This window comes from Physeter macrocephalus, chromosome 1, assembly GCF_002837175.3.
Source record: "Physeter macrocephalus isolate SW-GA chromosome 1, ASM283717v5, whole genome shotgun sequence".
NCBI classification, from domain to species: Eukaryota; Metazoa; Chordata; class Mammalia; order Artiodactyla; family Physeteridae; genus Physeter; species Physeter macrocephalus.
The window spans coordinates 106,393,848-106,421,639 of record NC_041214.2 but is presented as its reverse complement, the minus strand read 5'-3'; the positions used below and the strand labels follow the sequence as shown (position 1 = coordinate 106,421,639).

Here is a 27,792-nt window from a genome sequence, read left to right as displayed (position 1 = left end):
AAAATACAAGAATACTGAAGTTGACCCACAACTGCTTCCTGATCCCACAGTACACTGTGACTTGAAGAGTTTAATGCATTACTATTTAATTTTGGAAATGTTTTTACACTCACTTAGAAATATCCTTTTTTATTTTTTTTTTCCCCTCCTTGAAACTCAGAGTATCATTGTCCTATAACTTGAAACTATACCCTGGGATTATTTTATTATAGTGCAAAAGTAGATTTCCAGAGATCAGGAGGCGGCCACTTGTTATTTATTTATTTATTTATTTTCTATATCTATTTTCTTTATTTTTTTGGCTGTGTCGGGTCTTAGTTGTGGCATCTTTCGTTGCGGTGCACAGGCTTCTCTCTAGTTGTGACGTGCAGGTTTTTCTCTCTCTAGTTGTGGCGTGCAGGCTCCAGAGCGCGTGGCCTCTGTAGTTTGCGGCACGCGGGCTCTCTCGTTGAGGCACATGAGCTCAGTAGTTGTGGCGCCCGGGCCTAGCTGTCCCGCGGCATGTGGCACAGGCATGTGCACAGCCCGTGATCCAGCGAGTCCACTTGTAGAAATTTATCCAACTGACACTTGAGGAGAAGGCAAAAATATGCAAATCACAATGTGACATTTACCACTGCTTGCAATAATAAAAAAGAAGAGAAAAAACTAAATAATAAACTGATTAAATAGAGTGTGATATCAAAGCACTGAAATTCTGTTAAAAAGAAATAGGTAAATCTATATCTGCTGATATGACAGAGAAAAATAAATCAGTTTCTCACTGATTTTGACTGTCTGTTAACTAGCTTTAAGCCATCGTCATTACATAGGAAAGGGCATAGGAACGAGGCTGAGAAAAGGGTTCTTGGGGCTGGATCCACCATAGCACATTCATAAGAATACTTGGAAGTTTTTGTTCATCAAAGCTGGAAGACTTGCAGGAGAACTTCCTGGCCCACCTGGCACAGCACACTGGGATGGTGTACATTTGATACAGCTGTGCCAAGATCTTGTTCCTCTCTAAGTGGCCAGGCAAGGATCTGCTGCCACCAGCAGTGAGTGGCCTCTTCTATTCACTCCAGAGTGCTGCACAAATAACCACTGTTCCAAGTGTACACAGAAGTTTGGGAAGCTGTGGATTTTAGGAACTGCAGAAGTTACCTGGTACTTGTATCACTGCATGTCTCAAAGACTAATTTCCAAAGAAAAGAAAGCAAAATACTGACTGTAGCTAAAGCATCCTATGCTAAAGAATGAAGATTCCTGGGGCTATTTGAACACTTCCTTCATCTTTTACCTTAAAATCACTTTGAAATGCTAAGTGAAAGAAGCCAGACACAAAAGATCATGTAATATATGATTCCATTTATGTAAAATGTCCAGAAAAGACATATCTATACAAACAGAAAGTAGATTAGTGGTTGCCTGGGGCTGGGGGTAGGAACAGACTGACTGCAAATGGGCATGAGGAATCTTTTGGGGATGATGAAAATGTTCTAAAATTGGACTGTGCTGATGGCTACACAACTCTGCAAATTTATTAAAAATCATTGAATGGTGCACTTAAAATGAGTGAATTTCACAATACGTAAATTATATATCAACAAAGCTCTTAAGAAACACTCTGAAGTAATATTTTTTTGTTTTTTTGGCGGTACGCGGGCCTCTCACTGTTGTGGCCTCTCCCGTTGCGAAGCACAGGCTCAGCGGCCATGGCTCACGGGCCCAACCGCTCCGCGGCATGTGGGATCTTCCCGGACCGGGGCACGAACCCGTGTCCCCTGCATCAGCAGGCGGATTCTCAACCACTGCGCCACCAGAGAAGCCCCACTCTGAAGTAATATTAAACAATTTATAATTTTAGCCATATTACTTAAATTTCTAAACAGAAATATATCTAAGTTATAAAAAGGTTGCAATATTGATATCCTATTTTTTCATTTAAAAAAAGAAGCTATATTTTAAAGAAAGAAAAAGTCTTTAATCTTGAATATGCACAGAAAATGACTAGGAGATGGGCTTCCCTGGTGGCGCAGTGGTTGAGACTCCGCCTGCCCATGCAGGGGACATACAGGAAAAAAAAAAAAAGAAAATGACTAGGAGGAAATATAAGGAATGTTGTTTTTAGTGGGTAAGATTAGAGTTTCCTTGCAGGGAAATTTTTTTTTTTTTTTTTGCGGTACGCGGGCCTCTCACCGCTGCGGCCTCTCCCGTTGCGGAGCACAGGCCCCGGACGCACAGGCTCAGCGGCCATGGCTCATGGGCCCAGCTGCTCCGCGGCACGCGGGAGCCTCCCGGACCGGGGCACGAACCGGCGTCCCCTGCACTGGCAGGCGGACTCTCAACCACTGCACCACCAGGAAAGCCCTACAGGGAAATTTTTACTTCTCACTTTATGCATTTTTGTACCATTAGGTATTTTTATAGGCAAATATTCCCTTTTAAAAATATACAAATTATCCTTAATGTCTATGTTTTCCTTTGGGTCTCAAACAGACTTGTCACCAAGAGTCTCAGAACATAAGTCATTTATAATTAAATATTTCAGTTCCAGAATAAAAAGGTAAAGTATTTGCTGGTTCTGGAAAAAAAAATGTGATTAAAGATTTAACGCACACTCTCTCGGCAAAACTGCACTACAGTAATGTTTTACAGAGTGTGCTATGTGTTGTATTGATGGTATGCAGACAATTTTAGGTCAGACGTTGGCAAAGTTTTTCTTAAAGAGCTAAATGATAAATATGCTAGTCATTGTGGGCCATTCTGTCTCTGTCTCAACTGCTCCGCTGTTATAGGTCAAAAGCAGCCACAGATGATTCATAAATGAATAGACTTGACTGTGTTTGTTGATTCCTGTATTAGATGGTAGATTAGATCATTTTTTATTTTAACACTTGTCTGAATATGTATTGAAAAGTTGTAACTAGCATACCAAGTCCATGAATTCACAAGTATTATTGCTTAGAATAAGGTTAAATTCATGTAAGTTTTTTAAAGGCTGGAAATTTAAAGAAAATATTGAGTAAATATATAGAACAGAAGGTATCTGGGTATGACAAAAATCATGAAAGATATTTGCAAATGACAAACATTTGGGAAAACTACATTTGAGTATAAACATCAATTTCTTATTAACAATAAATGGCAGAATGAATAAAATCTCTCCAGACTAGGTAACTCTTATCAGAATCCAACCCAGTACTTGAGGCAAAGCTCCTTGAAAGAAAGATCAAACTGTAGACCAAAAATCCTCAAAAGCAGTGATCCTTAATATTTACTGGATCACAGAAATTATGGACCTGTTACTCAGAAAAAAATGCATACTTAAAAACTGAGCTCCCTGCAACACATCCAAATTCAGAGACTTCAAAATAGTGAAAGAAAAGAGAACATATGCAACAACATCATTCCCAGGTTTTTTCCAGGCACTCCAGTGCACGTGACCTGTGCTCAGCGCTGAACTCAGCAAATCAAACAGACCAAGAATACAGTGCCCTTTAGGAACCAGTGCCCTCCTCACACACCAATTGTGATGACACAGGAAACTGTGCAGTGTCAGAATAAAGTACTGTTGCTGCCAAGGACTGCCCCCATTCGATTCAACATTCTGCAGTCCAGGTCAGAAAAAGAACAGAGTTCTAAAGCTCTTGACTCTTCCTCCACTTTCCTAAACGCGGCCATAATTTCCAAACTGATAACCTAACCATCATTAGGGTCTTTTTTCCACTTAGCAACATCATAAGTGAGGAAGGGCAGGGGAGGGTATATGGTGGAGAAAAAAGGAGCTAAGATTTTTGAGCACCTACGTGCTAGGTACTCTACATACGCTGTTTTACTGAGTGCTTACAACAAATCCATGAGGTAGACATAGTTATTTTCATTTTAGAGAAAAGGAAATGTAAACATTTGTCTAAATTTATCTCCTTTGTCTCCTCAAGATGAAACTTGCATATCAGTAATATTGAACAGTTAATACTGATCTGTAAATATTTCTTATTTCGTGCTTCCCTGTTAGCTTTGCTCAGGCTGCTAGAATGTTCTCTCTATATCTGTAGTCAACTAAATTGTACTTGGCTTTAAGACTCAGCTTAAGTATGGCTTTCCCTGAGAAGCCTTCCCTAAAGCCCTCCGCCATTCTCAGTTCACACCCGCCTTGGTTTCAGTTCCACACAACACTATAATTCTACATACTTCCATGGTACACTCATGAAATCGCTGGTTTACTTGCCAGTCTCCCCCAGTAGACTAAAAAAATCTCTGTAAATACAGAGATCATTTCTATTTGACTTCTCTCCTCAGAGCTTTAATACTGTGTCTGGCACAAAGTAAGAAATCCATAATCTGCTATATAAATAAATGAACGAATGAACTGCATTGCCCAATGTCCTACAGCATGTAAATTGTAGAACCAGGATTTGAAACTAGTCTCTCTTTCCATTATACCATAATGTGAATACAAAAAGAAAAAATCAATTAATTATTTACTACTTTAGCCTTAGGATATTAAAGGATAGTCCATCAATGACTCAATTGCTCTAAATTGCCTTGGGAATCCTTCAGGAAGTACCATAAACTAGTTTATAAGGGACAAAAAAAATGTTTAATGCCTCAAATCCAATGAAAATTAAAATTCTGTTACATAGAAAAGCTGAGTTTTTCTCAGAATTAAGTTGCCAAAGGACTGGGAAGTGGCAGTGTGGTACTCAAAAACCCATCAAAGTCAGATAACTCTATCCTTGTTGTGAGGTCCCTCTAACCTCACAGCACGACAAAGTATTTCTGTCGTTCCATTTTTAGCAAACCTTCAGTAAGGTCCCGAGGTGGAAGCTGCTTCATATCACATTGCCTCTTTGAGATTTCCCAAGAGTAGTTCACAATCCCTGAGCACCCAAGAATCTATATATACCCGCTGTCTGACTAGGAAACAAGCTGAGCTCACACTGAATACCAAGTTGTTATTCCTGCTTCTCTTCAGTTATTTTTCAGATAGTTCTACGGTCTGGAATGTGGTTGGGGCCTGGTGGCCTTTGCCAAAGTGAATCTGCATCCTACAGGGGCACAAGCACCCAGCTGCAGCTGATACTACCACTATGCTAAGCCCTGTGTCCCAAACAAAAGTTTAGAGGCTGACACTGGGCAACGAGAAGCTATTGCAAGGTTATAAACAAAACAGTGATCAGACTGATGCTTGAAATATTCTACTTGTATCATCATCATCATCACTATTATTGTTATTACCTCTACAATAATGTATTCTCATGCACATTCCATATGCTTCACAAGAGAGAAAGTGCAGTTACAGCTGGTATCCATGAAACAACCTTCAGTAGACATATAGAGATGCATTAGAAGGCTGAAGCAACATCTATCATGTATGTCATGAAGGAAAAATGATAGACAAATGTTGCTTTAGATTACTGTAGTCTACTGAACTGACAAAATTAAAAAGTATTTGTTGCAGGTCTACTGTGTGCAAAGCATTGTGCCAGATGCCGCTGTACCTATCTGTAAAGAGAAATGAAGAGTTTTGTTGGCTTCTCAGGCAAGAACTCTGGAGAAATTTTTTTAGTAACATCACCATTGTCTAACGTCTTATGCTTTTCTGCTTCAATTTTTTTAAGATACCGTTAGCAGACTCATAAATAATTAAATATAAAGAATCATCTGCTATTTTTGTGGGGAATATACTTTTTTCCAGTGACCAAAATATTAATATCTATTCTCTATGGATTTGGTTTTTGAGTATCAAGGTATTTGAGAAATCCAATTATTAATCAGAAGGTTATGTGTACAGCATCTATCCAGAAATAACTGGCTAATTTTAAAGAATATTATACAAAACATTAAACTTTATCTGCTCCCAAATTACCTACAGATCAAATACATCCATGCCTGTAAAACGCAGGATCTCTTTTCTTTTAATATAGATGTCAACTCCTTCCAATCAATCAGCTTTTGTTAAAAGTGACCACAAATACCATTATACCAGGTAATGTAAGTTGCAGTACAATTAAATAAATTACAGTTTTCATTTATATTCCCATTATACCTCCTTGAGGATACACCCTGTTCAACTTCATTGGACTTAGGTATTACTCAACTCTATAACAGCAACACATTTAGAAACCAACTCTTTGTATGGATCATGGTCACATATGCAGTTAATTCATTTAATAAGCATTTACTGCGCATATGTGCTGGATATTGTACTAGGTACTAGGAATTCAAGCAAAGATGCTGTTGAGAAGACAAACATGTAGCAGATAAATACAGTCAGTGTTGCATGTACTCTGAGGCAGTGCCTCAGAAGGATACCTAATCAGATGTGAGCAGTCAGGAAGCCTTCCTGGTCTTAAAGAAACAGTAGAAAATAGCCAGTTGAAATATCATGCTAAGCTCATCCACAGTGAGCTAGTTAAAAAGAAAAAAAAGTTTCCATTCAATGGGCAGTCTTTTTTTGACTTTGACCCCCACAGGCAGTCCCTAAGGAAGACACCATTAACAGCAAATACCCTATTCACCTACAGGTCTATAATCTAATTAAGATAGTACATTTAAAATGATGCTTTAGCAGCAGAAAACCTGTGATCAAGCCCTAGATTTGCCACTTACTATATGTGTGATTTGGGACAAGTTAGTGTCTCAAAGCCTCAAGTTTATCATCTGCGTAATGGATAATAATAGTATATACTTCACATGTTGCTATGAAGTTGAAATGAAATAATGCAACTAAAGCCCTTAGGCCAAGCCGGAGAACTCCAAATATGTTAGCTATCACAAAAACATTAATATGATTAATCTTATGGTGAGTGTACAAATATTCAAAAGAGCAAGCAATCATTTTCAAATGTGGTTATTTTAAAAAGATTTAGCAGCGACACTGAGGTTTGACTTAACGCTTGAAGGCAGCATGAAAAAGGTTCTACATGGTGGAATGAACAGCAAAAGTCAAAATAATGATGATTTGTCCAGGGGGGAATGAGAAGACAATTTTGACTCTGAGTAGAGTTTGTATAACGAAATAGAAGTAAGACTTGAAAGGTAAGCTGGTAGCAGGTTACAAAAGTCCTTCAAACAAGTTTGAGCTTTGTCCTGTATAATGACGGGGACTGAAAGTTTTTGTTCAGTAAAGTAAAATGACCAAAGCAGTACTTTATAAGAAAAACTGGAAAGGGGAGAAAAGTTAGACAAACTGGTTAGGATGTGACTGCAGTACTCCTGCTGCATGGCAATGAGGACATACCTTGGAGCAGTGACAAGTAGAAAGATGGAGATAAAAAGCATTTTGAAGGATGAATAAACAAGACATACTCACTGAATGCAAGTACTGGTCACAGTCCTAATCTAAAAAATACTGTCAGGCCACATTTTCCTATGAGTACTTAAGTCTCTGAATTCAAGTTATGAAATTCCAGAGACATGTTGATTCTTCCAGATAGTTTAATGGGTGATAAGGATATTTTGCTCACCATGAGCATTAAATCAGTATTGGTGCTCATAATAATGTGATCTATATTTGTATACCCATGTTCATAGGAGCATTATTCACACTAGCCAGAAGGTGGAAGCAACCCAAATGTCCACCAATGGATGAATGGACAAACAAATGTTATATATACATACAACAGAATACTATTCAACCCTAAAAAGGAATGGAATTCTGATTCATGCTACAATATGGATGAACCTTAAAGATGTTATGGTTAAGTGAAATAAGCCAAACACAAAAGGACAAATAACATTATGACTCCACCTGTAAGAGGTACCTAGTTATCAAATTCATAGAGACAGAAAGTAGAATGGTAGTTGCCAGGGGCTTGGGGAAAGGAAATGGGCAGTAACTGTTGAATGGGTACAGAGTTTCAATTTTAGATGATAAACTTCTGGAGATAGATATTGGTGATGGCTGCACAACAATATGAATATATTAAATGCTACTTAACTGTCTACTTAAGAATGGTTAAAATGTTTAAAATGAGTATTACTCAGCCATAAAAAAGAATGAAATAATGCCATTTGCAGCAATATGGATGGACCTAGAGATTATCATACTAAATGAAGTAAGCCCTACAGAGAAAGGCAAATATCGTATGATACCACTTACAAGTGGAATCTAAAAAAAAAATGATACAAATGAACTTATTTATAAAACAGAAATAGACTCACAGACATAGAAAGCAAATTTATGGTTACCGAAGGGAAAGACTGGGGAGGGATAAATTAGGAGTTTGGGATTAAAATATACACACTACTATATATAAAACAGATAATCAACAAGGACCTACCTTGAAGTATAGTGAACTATACTCAATATCTTATAATAACCTATAATGGAAAAGAATCTAAAAAAGGATACATTTATACATATATATGTGTATATATATATACATATATATATAAACTGAATCACTTTGTTATTCACCTGAAACTAACACATTGTAAATCAACTATGTTTCAATAAAAATTTTTAAAAAGAATGATTAACATGGTAAATTTGGGGTTACCTACATTTTACCACAATAAAAAAAAATAATGTAGATCTAATGCCCTGAGAAACAGCATTCTCACTCAAAACAAGAGAAAGGTAAAGGCTGCCAACCCACTTAGCTTAGCTGCTCAGCCAAAAAAGATACCCATCCCTCTCCAGGTCAGACACCATTAGCTGGCTTGTCCAACTGAAGAAATGAAGAGGAAAAAATGTCAAGGATGGACCTAGAGATTATCATACTAAATGAAGTAAGCCCTACAGAGAAAGGCAAATATCGTATGATACCACTTACAAGTGGAATCTAAAAAAAAAATGATACAAATGAACTTATTTATAAAACAGAAATAGACTCACAGACATAGAAAGCAAATTTATGGTTACCGAAGGGAAAGACTGGGGAGGGATAAATTAGGAGTTTGGGATTAAAATATACACACTACTATATATAAAACAGATAATCAACAAGGACCTACCTTGAAGTATAGTGAACTATACTCAATATCTTATAATAACCTATAATGGAAAAGAATCTAAAAAAGGATACATTTATACATATATATGTGTATATATATATATACATATATATATAAACTGAATCACTTTGTTATTCACCTGAAACTAACACATTGTAAATCAACTATGTTTCAATAAAAATTTTTAAAAAGAATGATTAACATGGTAAATTTGGGGTTACCTACATTTTACCACAATAAAAAAAAATAATGTAGATCTAATGCCCTGAGAAACAGCATTCTCACTCAAAACAAGAGAAAGGTAAAGGCTGCCAACCCACTTAGCTTAGCTGCTCAGCCAAAAAAGATACCCATCCCTCTCCAGGTCAGACACCATTAGCTGGCTTGTCCAACTGAAGAAATGAAGAGGAAAAAATGTCAACCATCATCTATATCAAAATGATAATGGTAGCACAATGGCCCATGCCTCTCTGCTTTTCAACTGCCCTGGTCTGACACTAAAGGAAAAAAGGAGAAGTCACTTCATCAGTCAAAGCAATCCTTCACCTTGGTACTTCCACTTGACGACAAATTCCCTGGGAAAAGGAAAAGTAACTTGCCTATCTCGGTGCCCTTAAGTCCAGAGCCATGACAAATGCTCCATAGACACATTCACTGAGCTTTGAGGGACTAAAATTACTTAATATACTTCTATCAATTAAATTTTCCCAAGTGGATACCATGCCCAGCACTATACTAGATGTAATACAAATACAGCAGTATAAGATATGGTCCCTGCCTTTTAAGATCATATAATCTACTTGAGGGAACAATAATCGTACAATGATATAATAATGAACAATACAACACAGAATATAATTAGGTACTAAATTGTGTAGTACAGATTATAAGTACTCTAGGAGGTCATAAAAATGTCTAACACCTTGTTGAAATGAATAATGGGTCAGGAAATCTTTACTCACTGCCCACTTGCAGGAGCAAGCATAGAAACCTATAAAATGAACTGAAGGATTATAAAAATATCCATCAGGGACTTCCCTGGTGGCCCAGTCGTTAAGAGTCCGCCTTCCAAGGCAGGGGACACGGGTTCAGTCCCTGGTCCAGGAAGATCCCACATGCCGCGGAGCCACTAAGCCCGTGTGCCACAACTACTGAGCCTGCACTCTAGAGCCCGCGAGCCACAGCTACTGAGCCCGTGAGCCACAACTACTGAGCCCATGTGCCACAACTACTGAAGCCCGCGCACCCTAGAGCCCATGCTCTGCAACAAGAGGAGCCACCGCAATGAGAAGCCCGCGGACCGCAACAGAGTAGACACTGCTCGCTGCAACTAGAGAAAGCCGCGCGCAGCAACAAAGACCCAACAACCCAACACAGCCAAAAATAAATAAATAAAATAAAATATTAAAAATATATATATATCCATCATATTTAATTTTATGTGTAATACAATTCCTCTGCCAAACAGTCCCTTTCTTAATTTTTTTTCCAAATTTGCTTTTTCTCTCAGCCTTGTTTACAAGTAATTAGAAAATACTTCAAAGGAAAATAAATAAATGTGCCAACAACCATTTGAAAGAATGTGTAAATTACCATGAAACAGAGGTACTCAAAAAAAATTAGTAAATTCAGCCTTTGTAAAAACTAAACCTTTCATTTCAAAGCTTGATTTGTTCAGACAAAGCCAACAAGAAATAACCATACAGAGTTCCCTCCATCCCATATGAGGGCTAATGAGATCCAAGGACAATTGTATTCATTTAGCATCAGAATTCAGACCACCTGCTTTAAAAATGAGAATTTCACAACCTTCTACATGTCAGATCAAAACAGACTTTGTTTCTATAAAGACTCAAACTGTGAGTGTGTATATCTTTTTGTTCTGGCCAACTTCAAACATTAAAAGTTGTATGGCTATGTAGTTTAAGCAGAGCGTTGAAGAAGCAAAGCTTTAAATTCTATTTCCTACGCTGCCAGTGACTATAATCCCTCTACGTCACCTTCTTCATCCCTTCTCCCTAAGTAGCAATCAAACATATTTTGCTCCATCAGAACTGAGTAAATATACAGCTACCTGGTATTTCTCAGTCAACTCTCAGTCCCACATAAAATTGGCAAGAGTGCTTTGGGTAATATATTGCTGTATAAAAAACTCACGATTTTGTGGATCAGGAATTCAGGAGGACTCAGCTGAGTGGTTCATCTCATCTACCTGATCCAGCTGGTAGCTAAGGCCAGAAGATCAATATTCAAGATGGTTTCCTCACTTAAATGTCCTGCACCACTCTTGCTTTATTCTTTCTCTCTCTCCCTCTCAAGCTCCTTACCGGCCCATTCTTCTCTCCTCTCTCTCTCCTCTCTCTCTCTCTCTCTCCCCTCTCTCTCTCTCCCCTCTCCCCTCTCTCTCTCCTCTCTCTCTCCATTTGCTATGTCATCCTCCAGGAAGGGCAAGGACTAGGGTAAGGCAAGAAGAGGTGTCTTGGCCACAAAATTTAAGGAGGCACTAATTCCCAAGTGCTGCCCCAGTACTTACTGACCCCTGAGAATGAGTGCCTTCTTAAGGGTGCATCTCCCAGAGTGCAAAATTTAAGGAGGTGCTCACTCTCAGTATTGTGCAAGTACACCTGAGAGCGAGTGTCTCCTTAAATTTTGCACCCTAGAAAACCCACTTGCCTCATCCCAGCCCTGGCCGTACCTCTAGGGCCTCTCCATATGGCTTGGAAACACCAAACTGAGACACACCACAGCACAGTGGTCTCAGGGGAGTCACACCTCCTACATCATGGCTATCTTCCAAGAGGTAAGGGAGTTAAAGCTGCTGGGCCAAGAAAAGTCTTTGCATATAACTGGTGTGGTGGTGTCACTTTCACCCTATTCTATTGGTCAAAGCAGTCACTGGCTCTGCCCAAGTTCATGGATAGAGAAACAGACACCAACTATTGATGAAGGTGTAAGGAGGTCTCGTTGCAGAAGAGCAAGTGGTATAAGAGACACTGTTGGAGCCACCTTTGGAAAATACACTCTTCCCCATCTTTATAAACTTTCGTTCATGTTATTCCTGGAACATTGCAACATACACCTAATTAATATCCTAGCCTCTAAACTTCATCTTCAGTTCAGTATACTGAAGCATAATGCTTGCTGCCAGACCTTCCTGTAATAAGCATCTTATCAGTACCCTTGTTTAAATTTTCCAGTGATTCCACTGGCTTATAAATAAAACCCTAACTATTCTACCTGTCACTTAAAGTGTTCCATGATTTAGTGCCGTCTCACCTGTTGTTGGTTAAATTGTGTTCCCCAGAAAGATATGTTCAAATCCAAACCCCCAGTACCTATAAATATGACTTTATTTGGAAATAGCATCTTTACATGTAATCAAGTTAAGATGAGGTTCTGCTGGATTAGGCTGGGCCCTAATGCAATGACCAGTGTGCCTTTATAAGAAAAAGAAGAGAGAGATCTGGACAAAGAGACAAGAGGAGACACAGGAAAGAAAGCCATATGAAAACATAGACAGACTGAAGTGATACATCTACATGCCAAGGAATGCCAAGGATTGGCCAGGAGCCACCAAAGCTGGGAGGAAGCAAGGAATGATTCTTCCGTGGAGCCTTCAGAGGGAGCATGGCCTTGCCAACACTTTGATTTTGGACTTCTGACCTCCTAAGAGAGAACAAATTTCTGTTGTTTTAAGCCACAAAGTTTGTGGTAATTTGTCATGGCAGCCCTAAGAAACTAACACACTACCCATCTAATTCTAACCCACACTACTGCCAAACACTCCCCGCCTGTTCCCACCTTCCAATTAATTACTGCATCTCTCTTTGTCCTTTCCTTCTACTAAAAGGAACAAAGCAAAGCAGTGCACACACCTATAAATTGTGGCTGAGTTATAACTGGCATCTTCCAGCACTCTGCTAGGCAGGGCTACTTGTCCCAAACACTGAATCAGAGTACACCTGGTATAAAGAGAGTTCCACACATTTGTTAACTTAAATAAAAATGTTAAGATATTCAGCTTTTTTAGTAAGTGCTTAGAGTTATAAGTAGAACAATTCTTTCCCTGTCATATTCTTTGTTCATCAAAAAGAAAAAAAAGGGCTTCCCTGGTGGCGCAGTGGTTGGGAGTCCACCTGCCGATGCAGGGGACACGGGTTCGTGCCCCGGTCCGGGAAGATCCCACATGCCGCCGAGCGGCCAGGCCCGTGAGCCATGGTCGCTGAGTCTGCGCGTCCGGAGCCTGGGCTCCGCAAACGGGAGAGGCCACAGCAGTGAGAGGCCCGCGTACCACAAAAAAAAAAAAAAAAAAAAAAAAAAAAAAAGTTTAAGTGAGATAATAATTTATAGAAATGGATTGTGCAAAACTATAGAAGTCCTTCCTCTGCTAGTCAGTCACCTCTTAGCTGTCAGAAAATGTATGAATTACAGTGGCTTTAACCAACTGGACCAAAAATAACTTCCAAATCGTAATTCAATAACCCAGAACTCTAGCGAGGTAGCCTCAATAGTTCCCATTTGGAATGTCAGATACTAACACATGTATATGAACAGCTCCTCAAGAAATCAAGGAGGTCACTTATCCTTTGCCCAAAAATACTTTACATGGTAACTTGTGCAAAATAAATACAATACTTTTTAATACAGTACACAATGAGCACTCAGATTTGAGGGACAGAATCGGGGATGCAGGAAGTGATCATACTACTGTATCCTGCAGTGGTCGGTATACATCTGGAGCCCTGAATACCCAGTGGCTACCACACCTTTAGAAGTAAATAGAGGACCTGGAAGGCACTAATGGAAGCAAGAGGGAGAAGAGGCTTGAGAAACAGCAGATTTATACAGTGATGTTTAACTTGAAGAACAGAAGTTTCTTAAAAGCCTTAATTACCTTAATAAGTAAGAAAGACCTTTCTATCACAGAATCAGACTTATTTTTCGTGCCCCAAAGAGTAAAGCTAACACCAATAAATGAAAGTTACAGGAAGACAAATTTTGAATTGTCATAAAAGAAATTCCTAAAAATCAAGTTAGTAATTGTGAATCGTCCCTGGAAATGTTCATGCAAAGACTTGCAACTACTTGACAATAATAGTATCTTAGTTATCTTTACAGCCCTAGTGCATAGCATGGATACTCCCATTAATAACTGACGAATACATATTTGATAAATCAAGGGAAATTCAAACAGACCCTTCTAAACCTAGGATTCCAGTATTTTTGGATTCCAAAAGAAACTCAACTACAAGACACTATTTTCCTTTCAATGGGTCACATTATCATAATTTTCTTTATGCTGGATGCATACCCCTCAGGAAAATAAAGAAGGACCCCAAACATCTCAGTAGGGATATCCAAGGTAATACCACATAGGAATAAGTGTAAAATGTGAAACACTTAAGTTCAAAGGTTCAAATACATATATTTACACATATACTTAATCCCTCTAAAATTCCCCTTATTCAAGGCAAAAGTGAGCTGCAACTTATCAAACCTTTACCACATACATTAAGCTCAGTGCTTTCATATTCATTCAAAAGCACTTCTTGAATGCTGACCATATGCCAGACATGTCTAACACTGTCAACCAATTTAGTGAGGTAGGAATTAATATCTTCACTTGAAGGCCAAAGGAGTTATGTAACTTGTCCAAGTTCAGGCCCCCACTAGCCCATACAGAGCATTTGTGCAAACAAAAAAAACAAGGTACCTCTTCCTCAAGACATTTTACTTCCATTTGCCAGAAAATATATCATAATATACTAATTTTATTTGAACAAGAAACTTTACTGCCCTCTGCCATAAAATTGTCTCAATAAATATTCAAATTGATAAGTCTATGATATAAACAGTGTGCACCTTAGATCAGTTTCTTTGTACAGTGCACAATTTACTCAATGGTAAGTGACAAGCCCATCAGTCCCGTATGAGATCTAATAAATGTAGCATCAGGGAATTTCACTCCGAAGTACTACCATTAACTCCCACCCTAAATGGGAATCATCAAGAATTTCATATGAATTACATAATCCTCTGGCTGCATATGATTGTTGTCTCCTTTCTGTACTGTTTCATACTCCAAGCACTTATGAAAGGTATTTAGGTGGACATAAACCCACTGAAAACATAGAAAGCAACAAATGCTAGATGACCGAGAAGGGTTCCTCAGAAAGCTCGTCATCAGCATCTCCCAAATAAGAAGTGCTTCTCTAAAGCCTGATTTTTACCTACCAGGCAAATTGAAAAATATTATTAAGATTAATATAAAGTAATTGTTCTCATAAATGTCAAGCAAATACTCACTTGGAACCTGAAGACCTTAATTATAACAAAAATGATTTTAATCAGATTCCACTAAGAGGGAATCTTAGTGCTTCAGATAAAATTCAAAGGCAAGTTAAAGTGCTTCAGATCAATATTCAGTCTAATTCTGGAAAAAAGATATTTAGATAACAAGGGTTTTACGAAAAGATTTTGCCTCTTCTTAGAGGAAGATATTCCAGAGTGTGAAACGGCCTTGACACCCAGTGAAAATAAAAATGTCTTCAGAAAGAACAATGTTATGTTTGTGTATGTGGTGCTTTAAATTCATCCAAACCTCCCTTGTTGGGTCTCTATTATGTTTCAAGTTTTGTGTCAGATGCTGAGAACACAGTGATGATCAAATCCAGACCATGCTCTGCTCTCATTGCAGCAGGTAAAATTTATGTAAAAAAGGAAAGTGTGATAACTGCTACAATAGAGATCAAGACAAAATGTAACAGACCCACTTGCTCTTGCCTTGATTTGTTCTCTGAACATGATTTCTTGGAATTTAGGTAAATAGAGCTCACAAAATTTTAAGTATGCTTTAAAATTAACGTAAAGACCAATCACTATCATCATATCTGGCACACAGTAAATACATAATAGATGTGGAATGAATAAATAAATGAACTTTACAGCTTACAAATTAGAGTTGGGCCATAAGCAAACATCCCCATCAATTATAAAAGAAGTGTTCATGAATACAAAATATTTTTAAAAAGCCAGAAGCCTAAGGCAATTTGAATTGAGAGAAGAGACCATTTAAAATACAAACCTCATACTGACCAGCCTAAAACATACATAAATTATTTCCTATATCTCTTAGGCTATTTAATGATATATTTTCAGCATCTCAGCAGCACATTTATTTTTATTTTCCAAGTCATGTGGGCTATTGTTTTTTTCCTAAATCCCAACCATATCTATCAATATGGCTTTGGCAAGAGTGATCAATTATGAGGAGCTCTAATAATTTCCACTGTTTTCAGCCATCCAGACAGAGATCTGGGTTTCAAAGCAAAACAGAGACAGGGACAGAGACAGGCAGATTGCTTCCTGTACAGAGGGGATCTATATTCATGAATTCCAACTTCTTAGGTGGATAATTTGAGAAGGTCTGTACCTTCAACAGTTTTAACCACTCCACCCTACACTAACCAAGCCTCCCCAAAGACACTTCACTGAAATAGAAGCAAGATGCTATCTACCTTACTTTTTCTTCTAATTCTGTGCTTTCGGACTTCTTTTTATTCCTCTCACATTCTATTATAAATAACTCGAGGATGGAACACAGTCTGTGCTGTTCTCCCTCATCAGCACCTAGCCCAGCACTATATGCAATGAAGCACTTATAAAATGCCTTGTGACGACTGACTAACACGAAGCCACCGCACATATGAAACTCAGAAGCTGGCGCTTTTTTTTTTTTTTTTTTTTGCCGTACGCGGGCCTCTCACTGTTGTGGCCTCCCCCGTTGCGGAGCACAGGCTCTGCACGCGCAGGCTCAGCGGCCATGGCTCACGGACCCAGCCGCTCCACGGCATGTGGGATCTTCCCGGACCGGGGCACGAACCCGTGTCCCCTGCATTGGCAGGGGGACTCTCAACCACATGCTTTTAGGCAATGCCTGATGTGAAGAAGAGTCACAAAATACTAAAATTAAAAGAAGTCTTTACGCTATTTAAAATACAGTTCCTGTCAACTATTTGTTGAACCCTGTGAGCTTCTTCCATACTAATTTCCACACGACCACTTACCAGAAAACAGTTCCAAACTTTCCAGGCGGAGTCCATGGGACTTGAGACGGGAAAGAAAGAAGAACATAAACCTACTCTACAGCTTAAACCCTCCGGCCCGTTACGAAGGCGGTGCGCCTACACCCCAGCGGGTGACACCCTCGCTACCTGGCCTTTCCCTGAATTTCTCCTCCTGCAGGGCACTCGGCACTCAGGAGGCCGAGCTGTCAGCAAGACGGGCCCAAGATTGTCTACAGCCACAGAAAAAATGGTGGAAAAGTCACCCTTGCCATTTCCAGAAAGAGCGATCTATGGCTTTCTTTGCTGTTAAGCTCCCAATTTTGGTGCACACTATATCTCATGTGGCCTTTTATTCCTGAATCTTGGTTGAACGCCTTAGGCTTAACCTATTGGCCTCAAAAATATCAGGCAGTTGCATTGCCTGTCTACTTCATTATTACTATAGCAATCCGTTACATAGTCTTATTTGGAATAAACATGATGAGTACCTCCCCACTCAACTCCATTCACGTAATCACAGATAACGAAGCTAAAAATCAACAGCAAAAGAAATACCAAGAGGCCATCTAGCATTAGAAGATACTTCTATTAGTGAAGTAAACTAAATATTCCTTCTTGCAACCAAAGAACTTTACACCAAAAACTGAACTGTATGTAGACTAACACCAAGCATTTATTATTTTTGACATAATAATATTGATCATAATTATTTTGACTATCTTTGTTATTAATATCCAGTATTTAAATGTAAAAAGAAAAAAAAAGTAAGTTGAACGTCTCTTAGATTAAGTTCCATTAATACTGTAAATGTTCTCGGGCTTCCCTGGTGGCGCAGTGGTTGAGAGTCCGCCTGCCGATGCAGGGGACACGGGTTCATGCCCCGGTCCGGGAAGATCCCACATGCTGCGGAGCAGCTGGGCCCGTGAGCCATGGCTGCTGAGCCTGCGCGTCCAGAGCCTGTGCTCCACAACGGGAGAGGCCACAACAGTGAGAGGCCCGCATACCGAGAAGAAAATATATATATGTTGTAAATGTTCTCAAATATTAGACATTAATGGAATACTGCATTACTATATAGATATAGATAACTTCATAGTACAACTACATATAGATACTATATATGAAAACTACATATATAGAATACTCTATAGTATAACATAGTATTGCAGAGAAGATCCACTTCTCAGTAACCCAATGAAATTCTGGAACCTTTATGCTGACAGTTTTCTTAGATATTGGCATTCAATACAATTTCAGTAGAACAATTAAATAGGAGCAGACAATTTGGGTTACACCATTAAGGTGGCAAAATGCATGTTCCAATATGCTGTAAAATTTGTACAGTGAAACACTGATAAGTTAGTTCTTGATTCAAAAAGAAAATAAGTTTCAGCTTGCTTTTGAAAAACAGGCATCATCATTGCTCGCTACCTATCTTCAGGTTTCTACCACATCTTCAATAGGTTGCATGTATTCAGATCTGATAAGAATTGCACAGGCAGAAATGTTGAAAATTCATATGTTTTGGCAACTTACGATAAGCATTCAAAAGAGATTCAGGAGCGGCGGAGTCACGATGGAGGAGTACACAGCACAAGCCTTGCCCCTGGCGTGATGTGGACGCTGTGATGGGGTCTTTAAGATGGGAGCCATAGGTGGTGGGATCTTTCAAGCAAAGGTTTGCGTAGTTCTCGGGTGGGAGTAAACCACAGATTATGAGGGACTCTGACATCTATTAGAACCAGGGCTCTGCAGTTGGGAGGTAGCTTTGCAGTTGGGGAGGTCTGTTTTCCACGATTGACTGCAGTATGGTTCAAGTCAGAGGGAAAGAAGAGCCCTGGAACTGCATCCCGAGTGGTGCCTTAACAGGAGCCATCCTGGCAGCAAGAAATGGACCAGTGGCTATGGCTGGGTCAGCCGCGATAAGTGGCATTCTGCTAGCTCTCCTCGAAGGAGCTGGTATCTCGTTGACCAGATTTGCCTCTGCCCAGCTTCCCAACAGTCCTCCGTTTGCTGAGGACCCCTCCCAGCTGCCTTCATTCCAACTACCATCCTCGCCTCCTAGGGACTATCGACAATACCAGGAGGACCGCTCTCCCAGGACTTCTTTAACAGAATGAGCTGCGGTTCAAGGAAGGATTTCAGAAGATCAAGTTCAGTCTGTTTTTAAAACTGTAGGTGGGACAACTATGGCCACATAGGCTATGAAGAGACATTTAGCACCTTTTTCTATTCAAGGGAACGTGGGAGATCAGTGGAGCAGAATAGAAAGCCCAGAGATAAACCCATGCACATATGGTCACCTTATTTTTGATAAAGGAGGCAAGAATATACAATGGAGAAAAGACAGCCTCTTCAGTAAGTGGTGCTGGGAAAACTGGACAGCTCCATGGAAAAAAATGAAATTAGAACACTCCCTAACACCATATACAAAAATAAACTCAAAATGGGTTAAAGACCTAAATGGAAGGCCAGACACTATAAAACTCTTAGAGGAAAACATAGGCAGAACACTCCATGACATACATCACAGAAAGATCCTTTTTGACCCACCTCCTAGAGAAATGGAAATAAAAACAAAAATAAACAAAAGGGACCTAATGAAACTTAAAAGCTTTTGCTCAGCAAAGGAAAAGACGAAAACAAGATGAAAAGACAATCCTCAGAATGGGAGAAAATATTTGCAAAGGAAGCAACTGACAAAGGATTAAATGAAAGGATGCTCAACATCACTAATCATTAGAGAAATGCAAATGAAAACTACAATGAGGTATCACCTCACACCAGTCAGAATGGCCATCATCAAAAAAATCTACAAACAATAAATGCTGGAGAGGGTGTGGAGAAAAGGGAACCCTCTTGCACTGTTGGTGGGAACGTAAATTAATACGGCCACTATGGAGAACAGTAGGGATGTTCCTTAAAAAACTAAAAATAGAACTATCATACTACCCAGCAATCCCACTACTGGCATATAACCTGAGAAAACTATAATTCAAAAACAGTCATGTACCACAATGTTCATTGCAGCTCTATTTACAATAGCCAGGACATGGAAGCAATCTAAGTGTCCATCGACAGATGAATGGATAAAGAAGATGTGGCACATCTATACAATGGAATATTACCCAGCCATAAGAAGAAATGAAATTGAGTTATTTGTAGTGACCTAGAGTCTGTCATACAGAGTGAAGTAAGTCAGAAAGAGAAAAACAAATACCGTATGCTCACACATATATATGGAATTAAAAAAAAAAAAGGTTGTGAAGAACCTAGGGGCAGGACAGGAATAAAGATGCAGACGTAGAGAATGGACTTGAGGACACGGGGAGGGGAAGGGTAAGCTGGGACGAAGTGAGAGAGTGGCATGGACATATATACACTACCAAATGTAAAATAGATAGCTAGTGGGAAGCAGCCACATAGCACAGGGAGATCAGCTCAGTGCTTTGTGACCACCTAGAGGGGTGGGATAGGGAGGGTGGTAGGGAGGGAGATGCAACAGGGAAGAGATATGGGAACATATGTATATGTATAGCTGATTCACTTTGTTATAAAGCAGAAACTAACACACCATTGTAAAGCAATTATACTCCAATAAAGATGTTTAAAAAAAAAAGATTCAAGTACTTACATGGTGGAACTTTTGTGTTCTAGTTTTTCTCATTTAAAAAGTTTCTCATTACCCCTTAGAGTTTGAATACAAAAAAATATTTCTAATACTTCCATCTAGGTCTATATAAATTCCCCCTAATTTCACTCTTTTCCTCTGTTGAAATCAAATGTGCATCTAGTTTACATAGGCACAGCATAGTACTAAGGCAACTAGTAAGTGCTCATATTTCATTCAGCAGATATTTATTACAAATATATGCAAACTTTGTATAAAGTGCTGGAGTACTAGGGATTGTGCAAAGATAAATAAAAAGGATAGTCAGCTTTCCTGATTTGTAATTTAAACAAAATGAATACAAATAAAATAAAATAGTAAAGAGATGAAATGGAATGACATGGAACGGAATGAAAGGGAATAAAATGATAAAGTGAAAAGGAATGGGAAATTATTTTTCTACTCTTGGCTTCTTCTTATGTGATTATCATACTGTTGTTCTACATTTTGCTAAACTACTATAAAAAGCTTAAAGGCAGAGTCTATCATATTTTTCACCATATCTTTAACATCTGCCATAGTGGAAAATACACATTTAAGTGAGTAAGTAAACAGTAAAATACCACACAGGAGAAACAAAATTCTATAAGCACTAAAACCAACACTGTGAATGTAACTACCTCAAGTATTATGGAATCAGCTTATTGTTATCTGAAATAAATGATATAAATGTTTTCTCAAATTTTTATCTCAGAATTCACCATTTGTGCCTTTGAGGTGGGGACTTCAGAAGTTAGAAATGACATTCTTAGTGGTATTTACAGCCAAAACTAAATCTTTCAACAGTAGTTCAGGCTGGATTTCTAGGTTTATCATAACAGGATGTAATTTTGTATATAAATATGCATGTGATTTTCTAAATATTAAAAGATTCTTCTCTAGTCATGTTCCTCATGGAGAAAGAGTCTAAGCAAAAACAAAATGCTGAAACAAGGCCCCTAGTTTTTAAATTGCTTTTACTGAGTGAGAGGGGATCCTGGAACCTAATTACCTAATCCCACTGGAAGAACTGGCATGCAGGAACTAGCAGCCCATGGTTGCTAGAGTTATGAAACCTGGAAAAAATAACATGAAACTCCTATGCTCAAACACACATATTTGCACATGGGCTGACTTCCATCCAGTAGACAGCCCAGACCTCTTTAGAAATTGCAGAGTAAATCAGGAAATTAACCCCAAGGATTATATGCTTCTGCTCTACTTCAGGCGGCCCAATTCACATCATAATGGTTCTGAGAAGTTTTCATGACCAAACCCAAGAACAAGGAGGCAGAAGACCTGAAGGCTCGCAAATGACCCATCCACGCTCTTCTGTGGAGACGAAACAGCTTCCACCCTCAGAGGAATGCGAATGATCTGTTCAGGACTGAACTGCTTTACCCTCGTTGTACGTAAATTATTCATTACCCCCTCCTTTTGCACATTTTGCCCTCCATTTTCCCTGCTTTCTTCACCACTTTTTCTCTGAGCTACCTTAATTGCCTTGTGCTTTGCTCTCTTCAGAAACTTAAAAAGGAAACTAGATTCATTAGCCAAATAACAGAATCATACATTTCTTTTTGATATATTGGGGAGTAGGGAAGATGCTTTGGGATTTCTCTGATATTCAGCTTTTTAGAAAACAATTCCTTAAATTATTGTTTTAAATATTTGAACTGCTTCGTCTAACTTTCTCTGATAGCACGCTAACATTAGACTAAAACATGGAACGTTTTGAAAACCTATTTCTGTTGTCAGTGTTTCCACATGAACAGCAGGGGGCAATAGCACACCAAGAATTGTGGAAACTGTCTCAGGCTCTAAGAAACACTGTTGAATTGCTGCACTGGGTCTGTGTACCCCAGCACGATGATCTCAGCTCTCAGATGAAGTCTTTTGTTTTGTGTCCTATTTTACAATGCACTGTTCAGTTTTCTATGAGTTGTGACTTATTCAGACAGCATTTCACTGACAGTTTAGCTTAAGGAAAAAAAAAAAGGTGAAGGAAGAAAAAAAAAGAGGAAAGAGAAAATTAAAGTGCAGCAAAATGAAACACAAAAAGACAAGGAAGAAGTAATCCTGCATGTATTGAAAGTTTGTCCCTTCTCTGTTCCCATCCACTGGAATCTTAAACATTGTTTTCCTGGATTACAGACTTAATTCACCCTTAACCCTTCCCTCATAGATACACCCATTTCATTCTACCTTCTCTGTCATACAGTTTTCTGTTAAAACAACATATTTCTTTATAAAAAGAACAAACTGTTTTAAGCTGAATACTTTTTAAAAGAATTCAAAAAACTGCTGTGTGCTGGCCTTTGGTCAAGCGTCTCTGTATAGAATTTTAATGTTTTTCTGCTTTTTAAACATTTATTAGTCAAGATACATTTCATTGCTATGTTTCAATAAAGTTATTCCCCTGTAAATTCACGCCTTCAGCTAAACAGCAAAAAGCTGCAGTTGTGAAGCGACATCTGATGAGTTTGGGGTTAGAATATAAAGTAGAAACTGGAACATCAGAGATTTGAGGAATATATTCAAGGATCATTTCCACTGCATTGGAAGGTGTTTCATAATCCAACCTTCAAAATCAGCAGAGATTAAACTATTTCATGCATAATTTGAGTTGCACCCCAAAATAAAAAACCCATAAGACTGGCTTCTTTCTCCCACCTAGGCTGGAATTCCCAGAGTTACTAATGCATTCCCACAGAATTATTAATTTATGACTGTGGAATGGCAGAAGTAATATTATTTCAACATCTGGCACTAAAATTCCTCGTCAAGGGATAGTCTTTTCCCTCCCTGAGACTGAGGGCCCTATCTGAAACCCTCGACTTTATCCCCTCTGGCCTGTCTCCTACTATTCTCCTGCACACCGCGCTCCAGTCACACCAGCCTCCCTGCTGTTCTCTGAAAACACACCAAGTAATATTGTGCCTCCGGGCCTTGCTGTTCTCTCAGTCAGGGTAAGTCTTAGCCCACTTATCCAAACGACTCTTTCCTTCACCTACTTCAAGAGTTTGTGCGAAAGTCACTTTTTCCCTGGGTGTCTCCCTGACCACCTACTTAAAATAGAAAACTCCCCCTTAGCATTTCCTACTCTCCTCCCCCTCCTTTATCTTCCTCAATAGCACTTATCATCATCAAATATTATATGCTACATCTTACATATAATAAAGATGAGCTACTGAATACAAACGTATCTACCAACAGAGGGTTTAACCCCCCTATTAAAAGGACAAAACAGTTGATTCCAAAGCAAAACCCAACTCTTTGCTGCACATAAAAGACAAAGACACACCTAAAACAATTCAGAAATGCTAACAATGAAAGGATGCACAAAGGTATACCAAGAAAACACAAATACAAAGAATTGAGATTTTGAAATCCAACTAAGTAGAATTTAGACCCAAAGCTATTACCAAGTCAAAGAGCACTTTACAAATGCTAAATGCTACAATTCACAGTGAAAATAAAATATTTATGAAAGATATGCAGCAAATAACACAGTAGCTTCTTTCATTTAGCAGAAACTACAAGAGACTCAAAGAGACTAGAAATACATAATAGCAGACTTGAGTATACTTCCCTTGGTCCAAGACCAAAAATGGTACCAAAAAATATTTATAATAATTGACTCCATAATTACGGACACATCTATACTTCAATAAATTACATAAAGTACAAATAATATTCTCTATCAACAAGATGATAAAAGTATGAATCCATAACAATCAAAACATAAGAAAATCTTCCCACTGTGAAATTTAAAATTTTTCTATTAAACTTCGCTTGACTCAAGGAAAAAATAACAACTGATAATGAAATTTTCTAGAAAAAAATAATGAAAACATGACATCAGAGTTTACAGGATACTGTTAAAGAGTGTTTAGAAAAAGATTCATAGATTTAAATATTTGTATCAATAAAAATGAGAGAAAATGAGTTACACATTATACTCAAAAAGTTAGAAATATTTAAGACTTGCTTTTTTTTTTCTCCCCACTTTGGACTTAATTTTCTTTTTAATTAAGCAACCTAGATTTGAAAACAACCTGAAACAAATAAACCTAGCTATATCAAACTGCATTTAGCACTTTTATAATTCATTATAAGACTGGTTCTGTTATTTTGAAACTAACATATATTATGGGAAAAAGTAAATAAGCAATTATGTTAACATTATTAGGAACCATGCTTTTCAGCAGAAAAGAGATTCAATATAAAATTAAATAAGTAAAAAATTCTATAACCTTTCATTAGAATTGGAGTATCAGCACAAATTTATGATTTATTTTTCTTTGAAAAACCACATATTTCCTAGATCTTGTATTAAAATGTCTGAGAAGTAACAACAAGCCTTTTAGCCATGAACATCCTACGTGCACAGACTGTGGTCACCAAATACCATTTTCACTGAAAGCAATGAAGTCTCCTTTGAGAAATGGCTGATTCTAGGTCTGGAGCAGTAAATGAGACCGTTCCAACACGAGACTGGGACTCTTAAAGTATCCAAAAGCAAGGAAGCTATCAAGACATTTACAGTTATCAAATGAACACAGAAGCCAAAGATGGGCAATTTGAGCTTTAAAATGAATAATCACTGTAATTATATAAAAGCATAAATAGAGATGCCAATAGAATCAATGCAAAACTAGAAGCAATAGGAAATTCAATATGAGAGCGAGATACAAAATTACATGTAGAAATCGATGTCTTCATATGTTTAAGCAATAAGCAATTATAGGGGAAAATAGAAGAGATGACCCCATTTACATTGCCAACAAAAATGAAAAAATATCCTAGGAGTAAATGTTATAGGAACTGTGCAAAACCTATATGAGAAAAACTTAAAGCTTTCTTGAAAGATAGAAAACTGTGACTTGAATAAAAGGAAAAATAAACCTTGCTCCTCAATTGAATAATGCAAAATCATAAATTAATGCCAATTTTCAAAGTATTTTTTACGCAGCTAGTTTCTGTAGTTTACATGGAAAAAATAAATAAGCAAGATTATTTCCCCCCAAAACAGGAAATTAAAATAAGAAAACAGCAATAAGGCAGGCCTAGCTCTACCAGATATTGGAACATATTATACAGTTTCTATAATTAAAACAGTAAAATATTAGCACTTGAGTAGACAATCAGATCAATAGAAAAAAATAGTAAATATAGATGTAGAGCCACGTACAATGTGGAAATTTATGTATGTGATAAAAGTGGTATCTCAAATCACTGCGAAATAAATGGGCTTTTGAAAATTAAATGTTGTTATAACAGCTAAATAGGTCTGTGAAACAGAAAACATCGGATATAACATCACCTAAGTGGAATTCCAGCCAGAAAAGCCAAAAAATTCAACGTCAGTCTTTCAACGAGGACCAATTTGAGCATCCAAATTGAAGGATATTCTGTTAAACTACTGGTCTGAACTTTCCCAAAAAAGTCAATGCCAGAAAAAAAAACAATCAGCAAAGAAGGCTGAGGAAGTAGTCTAAACTGAAGGAAGCTCAAGAGACTTGATGACTAAAATCGATACATGATCCTTGTTATATCCTGGATTTTTATTGTACAGACAACAACAGGGTAAGCAAGGATTTGGGGTGGCGTGGGGGGACAATGAAGGAAATTCTAATATGGACTGTATATTAACTTAGAGTAATGTAACAACGTTTAGTGCATTCCGCCTCCCCAGCTCTGAAAAGCCTAGGGATACATTTCCTAAAGACACAGCAATGTGATCCTATAGGCCAGTAGTCCGCAGTTGGGGCGATTTTGCCCTGCCCCGCCCTCCCCACACCCACGTGATAATGTCTGAAAACATTTTGGGTTGTCACAAGTTGGGGAGGGGAGAGGAGGGCCGGGTGCTACTGGCATCCAGCAGCGTGTGAAGGCCAGGAGTGCTACTGAACACTGTGCAATGCCCACGACAGCCCCACTCCCCTCACTACAAAGAGACTTCACGCCAAAATCAACAGCGCCACAGTTGATAAACCTTGATGTAGGAGAATCCCTTATTCTTAGGGGACAGTACTGCGATATTAGGCTGAATTAAATGAAATGGTCTTCCGCGCAGGTCAAATATTGGTAACATTTAAGGGTGAAGGGTTATGACGTCCACAACTCACTCTCAAATTGTTCAGCAAAACACACTGTACATGTCCTTCCGCCCTGCTTTCCTCCTCCCTCGGGTACCGAAGCAGGGTCGTACTCCTCCTACGGCGGACGGACCCGCCGAGCCTGCGCGGTGGGAGGACCCTGCGAGCGACCACTGCGCAGGCGCTAGGTGGCAGCCGCGCCCACGCGGCGCTTCTCCAAAAGTTAACAGAAGTGGGGCAGACCTCGCAGTCACCTCGGCTGCCTGGAGCAGAAGGGAGAAGAGAAAGCTCCCGAGGGGGCTCCGCTGTCTTCTCCAGGAGTGACGACGCTGCTTTCCCAGTTGAACCCCGCCCCCGCTCCTCTGCGATCCGCTGCGGGCTGCAGGGAGCATCGATTATCCTTTGGAGCCCTCTGCCCGGAAGAGCCCGTTGCGTGCGGCCCCTGGTGCCTGGCCATTCCCGTGCAGGCTGGATTCTCCAGAGGTGAGCTTTCACACTCTCCTTAGTGGATTCTGACTTGCTTTCTGACGAGCCTGGGCAGTGCTACAGCTCGTGACCACTGACCGAAAATGCCCGGGCAGGCTCATTCCATACCGGGCTTCTCGCCAACAAGAGCTTACCCAGGTAACATTTTTAAAATACCTTAAAAATTTTCAGCCTAGAGTTTCTTAATCAAGGAGTTGACAGACTTTTTCTGTAAAAAGCCAGATAGCGAATATTTTAGGATTTGCAAGGCAGGAACAGTTGTCTTTGTCGCTTATTTGTCTGTCTTTCTTTTTTTTTTTTTTTAACAACCTCATAAAAATGTAAGGAAAAAAACCCCGCTCTTAGCTTCGGGCTTTACAAAAACATGGGGATTACTATGATTAGATTAGTCTTTCAGTTTACCCAGCACGGAGTCTAGAGCTTCAGTCTCTGGTCCAACCACAGTTCTGCAGTAAAGACTCAGGTTCCAGGAGGACCACGACCCACCGGGCTTACTGGGCGCTACCTACTGAGGCTTAGTTTACCATCTTTTGGGCCCCTACACCTG

General features: G+C 38.9%; 1 long non-coding RNA gene and 1 pseudogene across 1 annotated transcript; one reads left to right on the top strand and one right to left on the bottom strand.

The window, feature by feature from the left end:
• Window positions 1–249: 249 nt before the first annotated feature.
• LOC129392219 (uncharacterized) lies at window positions 250–26,899 on the bottom strand. The gene is made up of 2 exons (XR_008617711.1): window positions 26,790–26,899; window positions 250–569 (listed from the first exon to the last, which is right to left on the bottom strand). It is a non-coding gene; the product is annotated as an uncharacterized lncRNA (long non-coding RNA).
• On the top strand, window positions 17,236–17,656 carry LOC102992606 (phosphatidylinositol N-acetylglucosaminyltransferase subunit P-like; annotated as a pseudogene).
• Window positions 26,900–27,792: the final 893 nt, after the last annotated feature.